Here is an 8,205-nt window from a genome sequence, read left to right as displayed (position 1 = left end):
GTCTTTTCCAGTTGTTTTTAGGTTTGCCATAGATAAGATGGGGAAAATGAGTTTGATAGATTTAGGTTTGACGTAGTTAGGTCTGCCATGAGACAGATTTTGACAGACAGGGTTCGTTATGAGTGAAGATAACATTTCTCACATTGACTAAATATTGCAAAAGGCTATATTTGTCCTCTTTCTCTCTTAAACACGCACATGCACACAGAGAGAGAGAGCGAGGACAGAGGGGTGGATGAGGGACAGAGAGAGAATGTACATGTATCATACTGGCTAAAAACTGCAGCTTTTTTATTAATTACACTGAGAGTCCTCTCTTGTCAATCCCTCTGGACCACACTCCTATCAATAATGAATGAAGAGGCAACCATTTCACCCTGTGATTACAATGGCTTACGGTCACAGTGAGGGGAAAAAACAAGAGATATCTGGAAAAGCGCACCTGCCTTTTCCCAATGTATTTCTGCAAGCTAGAGAAAGATGGACATGTTTAGCTCCCAAAGTTGACAGGCAACATAAGGGCTGAACTGAGGCTGTTAATGTACAAGTGAATTCTGCACTGCAGGGATTTCAGCGATGATAGAGTAAGTGGCTTTTTTTTTTGTATAAAGCTCACAAGTCAGGCTTTCTGCAGACAAAACAGCCTGCTCTTGAATGGACAGATTTTTGTCCTTCATATAATGGAGACAACAGAAATGTCTATTTTCTGTGTGTCTTGAACCAATACTTTTTCACTTATTGCATCAACCCAGACTCTGTTGCATTAAAATAGAGCTCAGATAATATGTTAATGTGAGGATGATTGAAATCTTCCTCATCCATCCAAGTATACTTGTGCCACTGTGTGCAGAATCCAGGTCAAATGGAAAGTCCAAGACTGCTTTCAGTCAAATTGGCGTGTCGTTTGTGAGGTTGATGGGTTTGGCATGTCATGTGGACATATTTTTGTATCGTTTCTGTTTGGATGACTCAGAGTTCCAATCAGGACCTGTTCATCGCAGTGACATAAGGGGGCGTCTACAGGCAAACCAGTCTGATTGCATGTCACTTCCTGTAAACACTATTAATTTGATCCTAATCAACTTGAGGAGAAACTAATTAAAGAATCACCAGAACATTGGGATCTGTGGTCACGGGTTATTAAGTTCTATCGGCATCATATGATCAACTCTGAAATAAAAGAAATTGAAAGAGTGACATATCAAAATAGAAGTTGAAATGAAGTGGCAGATAACCCTTTTTTCTAATTATAAAGACTGAACTGTGTACATGTTGGTTAAGAGATAGTTATCTGTTGTTGTTCCTTTTTTTGATAAATAAGACATGACAAAAGACACAGTGAGGATTAAAAGGCAGCACTGTATCAAGCAGAGTGTCCCTATGGAACCATAGTGTGTGTCCAAATGTGTGGTCTCTGGAGGAACATAATAGTGATAACTAGTGCAACATCCATCACACATTTATAGTATATTGTGATAAATGATGATGAGTGAGCGTTATTCTGAAATTGCTTATGCAATCAAAGTTTGGGAAGTTTTATGCCACAGTAGAAGACTACAGAGAAACTTGTCATTTTTATGATGTTCCCAAAACAGGAACCAAGTGCCAAGTCATTACGATATTTCAAGCTTAAGGGTTAGAGTTCAGTGAATTCATTACCGGCACTAAAAAGTGAATCGCGCAGAGCTTAATTTATTCCTCCTGTTATGATACGTGCTGAAGCCTTATGAGTTGTAGACTCATATTATGTTCTACTGCATTGTCGTGAACAGCTATAATGAGCATCTATCTAGAGGTTTAAACAAAATGATCCTATCCGTATGGGATGATAATTCGGGCTCAAGCATATGGCACTAATATTGGGTATACTTGGCAAGGTAAGCACAGAGTTGTGCTTCCACAGCATGTAATTTGCTCCATTAAACGGGCTGGATCCTCACCCTTTTACAAATTGTCACGGTAATAAATAGTCTGGCTGGGCTGTCACAGCCCACCACCTCTTTATTGAGCCCTTTGGAGTCAGATGGAGGAGGGCAGCTGGCCCTGCCTGATCAGGCTTGCCCTCAGGACCACCGCAGTGTCACAGATCCCTATCAGGGGTTGACCTCCATTCAGCGCAGGTTAAGGAGGAGAATGAGGAGCTGCACCCTGCTTCCCTCTCAGCAGAGGCGCACGCAGGTACAGCTGGTCAGCTCACTTTCATCTCTGTGGTCACTTTCCACTCGGCTGCAGAGCGCGCGGTATAGCTGGGCCCAAAAGGTAAACAGAGCGAATAGCCACTTACCTTGAACATCTCCTCCTTCCTCTCAGCCACGACACCAGCATGTTGTCTGTGGAGACTGTGGAGCCAAGCCAGGGCCATGCCCACCATGTGCAGGGAGCTGCACACCACACAAATATGCCTGGAATGTTTTTCTATCCTTCGCGTGCATTTTCCTGGATTCAGAGCGATCCCGTTCTCAGGTGGAGTCGACCATGTTCCCATGCATGGAAACCATCTCATATGATGCCCCTTTTGAAGTGGAGCAGCAGCAGACTTTGTAGATTTCCCCCAATATCTATTACACATTATTTTAAGGTGGTTGAGAAACACTGTGATGTTGAAGGCATTACCTCCCTCAAATGAGGGCTTACAGGTTTCATAGAGAGCCAGTCAGTCATGCCATTTTTTTTCTTGCATTCCACTGTGTGCTTTCCAATTGTGGTTCCCATAACACAGTCAGGATAAGCATAGGGCACAGCATATCCAGGGAGAATGACCAGATTGACTTTTTCCATCTTAACCTGGCTGCACACAGACAGCACTTTATTGATTGGCACTGCAGCCAGGAGTATCGCAAATATTGGAAAGGCTTTTCCATCATGATCCAGACAAACGAACGAGGGGAAAAAAGGCCTTAATCCCAACATCAGCCACACAAGCTGTGCAGTACACATCCCACTAAGCCCAGGAGGAGAGGGCCTGTGTAGTGGCTGCACCCAAAAGGCTCACGGTGCTAAGGCCCATGTGAGTGAGGAAAGCCTGCCCGATCTGACACGGCTAAGAGCAGGCGCAGCACAGAGCCAGGGAAAGGTACAGTATGGACGTCTCAATGCAGATGGCTCAGTGCACTGGGGAGGTCACAGGCACGACCTTGTGTTATACTGTATAATCAAGGTGGAGGAAGCTACCTAATGGGCGGCACGGAGTGCCTAGATGTCTCCCTGTCACACTTCATCTAGACTGATGCATGGCGATTGTTCACACCGCTGTGGCCGGGCAATTACTGGCCAATTCCAATCTACTCCACAGCGCCACTGTAATGAAAAATAATTAAGAGGCTGAAAATGAGTTTTCTCATGAAATGGTTTCAGTGGTTGAACACAATTGTGCTTGGCAGATGGCTTCGCAGGGATGCTGTAATACGGCAGAGATAGTTAATCATCTCCAAGATGCATTCAGCAACAAAACTCTCTAATGCCCCCCTCATCAGAGGCATAGAAACAACGAGGAAAAAGACACTGAGGCAATGTAGCAGTGAATGTTTAATCAGATCGGGTCCACTCACAATCGCATTAAACATATCTTGATGCACCAGGCCACCGGGGCCTCTGTTTGTACAAGAAAAAGAAGTCAAACCTCCCTTAGGCGCTTATTTGGATTTGCTGAGGAATGTGAAGTGTAACAATATTGCAAGGTGCAGTGCCTCTATTGTAAATGCATTCATTACAGTATGTGATTACTTTTGTGTGGAAAACTAATAAAGTGCTTTAGCTGATTCTGCTCCCATTCCTGCTTTTATTTGTTTAGACTGTGGTGCCACTTGAGCTCCAGTTTCTGAACAGTACGCTTTCCAGGTCAGTGCTAAATCACAGAGCCAAATGGCTAATGTGAAAACAAGCGACAGTACTTATTTATATGTTTAGATCAGGGTAACATAAATGGCATACCCAAAAACAATGGGATCTGAACAATGAGCAAACACAAAATAACCATCCTTTCCATGAGGTCAGCAGGGAGGTTTGTCTTGTTTATTGACATTTGAGCTGCTACCATGTGCTTGGTTTTCGTTATCTTTCGCTAAGCAGTAGGTGAATTAGAATGTGAAAAAATAAACACGTTTTGAAAAGAATGTGCTCATTCACATTAGACTTGTGCAATTGTTGGACCAAAGAGAGTTTATCTAGGGTGCTTTTGCATTTTGACGCTTGTGTTTAGAGGGCATTTTTCAGTTCCTACGGGAAAAGCTAAAATAAAATAAAAATGAAAGGTCTTACATGCCTGAAAATCCCATCAATCGTGATTCGTTCAGCTATCATCATTTGTTTCTCTCACCTCAGCCCAGTCTCCTCCTGAGGCCTGCTTTCACAGCTCTGTCCTCCTGGGCCTCTGGTTATCTGACCAAGGTAATTAGCAATGCACAGGTCTGTCATGATTGACCTTGGCCCCTCTGTCCTAGCCGAACACTTAAATGTTCTCTACACATTCTGTGCAGATCAGAGTGTAGTGATATGTAGATGCATGGAAATTGTTTGATCCCCAATTGCTTTTGCTACAGCTAAATTCTGACCATTGTGTAGTTCACATTGTGGGGTTGTAGAAATGTACGTAGGAATTCCGAATGTATTGGCAGATGATGTCATTCTATATCCTCTGTAGTGTTGTGAGCTCACTAGGAAGGGGCAGATGCAGTGTGGTCATGTGCTATGACCCTTTACACTCCATGATCTTCCTAGTAGCCTTCCTAACTACAGAAAGAGTGAACACAAATGACATCTCCCTCAGTCTCCTCTCAAATAAAGTATGCACTTTAGATGTCATGGAGCATTACCATCAACCAATGGGTGTCAGTCTGCATCATATGATGGAGGAAAGGGAAAGAGAAAAGGACTCATTTTTATTCATTTCTTCAGTCTTTTCCTTTCAATGGAGCACAGCATTTAGCCTGTATAAAAAATAATGAGCTATATTATGGAGGAAATACCCCTTGGTAATTTGTATGGAATGTCTCTGGATTCCATAGATGATAAAGTCCTCATTTCTACCCAGCAAGCATAGCCTCCTATAATAACCTGCTGTAATTCAGTCCTGAACTGGGGCAGAGGTGAAATAGGTATTCATGCAGAGTGTCAATTGATTGGAGGAGCTCCAGGCAGTATTTTGTTGATGGAGGATTTCCCACTCCACCCCCTATAAAAAATAAATATAAATAAATCTGCAGGTCAATATTCAGCCAAAGGCATCTGTTAAGAATAGGACAGATTTTGTGAATAATAAATGTTCCATTCTGATTACATAAGTATGATCTCTCATAATACCTGAACACAGAGTATTGATAACAGAATTAAACAAAATGGTAAACTGATAATATGAGAAGGGGGGGGGGGGCATAATATAGGACACATGTTTCAGCATCAGCAAATTATTTCCTTACAGATAGCTCCTCATCAGTGAGGGGAACTCATATCTTCACTACCTCAGTATTCTCTCAGCCAGCTTTTCTTTCAGAAAATAAATGACTGTCGGAGACCTAGCAGGGATGAGGTCATCTGTTGTGGCCCTGAGCAGATAAGCACAAATGTGTGGAAGACATTATGAGATGTCATGGCAACTTTATCCTTTGATGGTTCACTTTACACATTTCTCTTCAACGGTAAGAAAAAGCATAATACGCTGCATTTCATTCTGTTCCCTCACTCTATTTCTCTCATTTGCTCTCATGCATTCTCTCCTCCTGGGAGACCTGTCTCAGAACAGGAGAGGAATTATTTGTGGAGCAGCTTCACTTTGGATGTGTTTTGTCATTTTGTTGGCTCTGGGGCTTGCTTAAAGTTGTCCCAAACTCCAGACATAAATACGGTATTGGTGGAGAATTCAAGATAATGCTGTCTCCATAACAGTTCAACGGCAAAGAATGCGTGTCTTTATGAGACAAATCCACACCATGTGTGTTTATGTTAGACAGAAAGGTTGGTCTGCTTTACTTCGGAAGGCAATAATCAGTCAGGAAGCCTGACTCTGCTGAGGGGGAAAAAAGGAAACATTTCTGTGGGCAAGACTGGGCCAAAGTTTCCTCTCTGGAGTTAGTCAACATAAAAGAAGGGAGTGCACTCATACAAGTTAAGCATCAACAGAGTTAAAACCTGAAGCACTATAGATGGATATATGTTTGGATGTATTTTAGCCCCCTTTACTGACCACGAAAAGTGGTTGCCTCAGACAATTTTTGTAAAAAAAAAGAAGAAAAAAAAAACAGAATGTTACAACACAAATATGGCTCAACACACGCACAAGCACGCACAACACGCACGCACACACACACACACACACACACTCTCTGAGGGGGGACAGCATACATAATCAGAGCAAATAATCTGCCGGACATTTCACAGAGTTCCACAAGATTGCCTCAGACATGAAGGAAGTCTGATGGCCTGAAAATGAAACTGCAATTGGGGAGATGATGCCTTCACAAGCCTTACAATGGTTGTGGAAGCTTCTGCATACAGCGAGTATGGTGCTTTGCCCTATCTTCATACACAGAGATGGGGCATTTCTGAGCTGTTTGTTGTTCACACTGCTGAATACTTAACAGAAATGCTACAGATCTTGCAAGGCCGATGTGAAATTTCCTTTGATGTCACAATACAGTGCATGTAAGTGTACCCACCAAGGAAAATCATTCTGGCATTGGTTTTGTATTCCTTACTTTAAGAAAAAAAACTCTTCTCCCAGAAATAAAACATTCCGTATCCATTGCAGACAAAGGGCTGTTGAGCTGTGCAGTGTAGCTTTGCATTTATTTGATTGTGCTGTATCTGAATACACTGTATGCTCTTGTTGTTTTTTCTTGAGTTTCACAATTATTTATACTTTATGCATACGGTACAGAGTACAAACAGAAACAGTATATCTACTCTATACTACTCCTATTTACACACAGAGTTCTAGAGAACTCATTACACTCTTAAAAAGAATGTGTTCAAAAATCAACACAGAGGGCCATATTTTGACGATCTAAAACGCATGGTCAGTGGCGAAAAGCTTAAAGGGCTTAAAGTTGACCTTGGCAACTATTTCAACTTAATAAACCTGTTTAGAAATCATTTGGATGGTTAAATGACATATTCCGATGAAAATGGTGACTTTCCCACTCCCCCTAGCGTCCCCAGGCGGAAAAACAACTTTGCAACTTTGGGACTACCGTCCCGGTAAGAGCAGTGAGAAACAAAAAACTCGTGTTTCTTGCCTTGTAACATCCACATTGTTCTGCCGAAGTTATGCTAACCGTTTCACTTGCTTGTAAACGAATCGATGTGCTTTATCGTTACTTTTCCACAGTTTTAAATAGCATAATGCACAACTTCTCCAGCAGAGGGGGAAATATAGCTGAATATCGCAAGTTTCCCTTTAAATACGACGTTGGACACTGGTGTGTCCAGTTCACATTCGGGGTGGTTTTGTTATCAAACATCAGGCGTATTGTTCAAAAAGGTTGTTCTTCTGTTTCTTAATCAGTCATGGGTGTGTTTTGGGCGTAAAATCCTTTCAACAAATGAGAGTGACATCTGTTAATCCCTTTAACAGCAAGCAGCGCAACTTCAAACAGTGCATCGATATTAAAACTGTGTCCGGCCTACCCTCCTTTTGGGGAGCCAGGTGCTTTGGGTGGGCGACGGATCAAAACCAATGGTTCCGTGTCATCCTTGTGAGGTTACATGCCCACCATGTTTCATGCAGCTCGGTCTTTCAGTGTCCCAGGAATTGTTGACAGAAATTTACTGAAGAAAAAAAAAAAAAAAACTAAACCTATATGACATACGCTTTGCTAGCACGGCGGTCATAATTACACAACAGTATAGCCTTTAGTGTCACTGTCACTAGTTTGTCACTAGTGTATTTTATTTCAATATTGAATTTCAGTAAGGATTGATATGTGATCTCTTTAAGAATATGTTGACTGGGGCTGTGGCATTCTGGGGGAAAAGCTCTAAGTTACAGTAAATTAATATTATTAAGTCACATTCAGTAAAAATTATATTGTGTTGACAAAGAAGCTTTCGTTAATTGAACTTGATTTAGAATATTAGTCAGATCAACATGCTAACTTAATTTGCATCATTATGATAATTCTAAAATGATGTTCAATCAACTTACAATTTGAAGGCAACCAGTGTTACTCACTTATTTAAGTTAAAACAACAAGTAATGTTTTACAGTGGTCA

The 8,205-nt window shown here is 41.7% G+C and overlaps 1 long non-coding RNA gene across 1 annotated transcript; it reads right to left on the bottom strand.

Moving 5' to 3' along the window:
* Positions 1 to 5,580: 5,580 nt before the first annotated feature.
* LOC121711247 lies at positions 5,581 to 7,956 on the bottom strand. Its single transcript, XR_006032275.1, has 3 exons — positions 7,873 to 7,956; positions 7,345 to 7,346; positions 5,581 to 5,591 (listed from the first exon to the last, which is right to left on the bottom strand). It is a non-coding gene; the product is annotated as an uncharacterized LOC121711247 (long non-coding RNA).
* Between the last annotated feature and the right edge of the window lie 249 nt (positions 7,957 to 8,205).

The sequence above is a fragment of the Alosa sapidissima genome, chromosome 6 (genome assembly GCF_018492685.1).
Source record: "Alosa sapidissima isolate fAloSap1 chromosome 6, fAloSap1.pri, whole genome shotgun sequence".
NCBI classification, from domain to species: domain Eukaryota; kingdom Metazoa; phylum Chordata; class Actinopteri; order Clupeiformes; family Clupeidae; genus Alosa; species Alosa sapidissima.
This window is presented reverse-complemented; position numbering and strand designations above follow the sequence as displayed.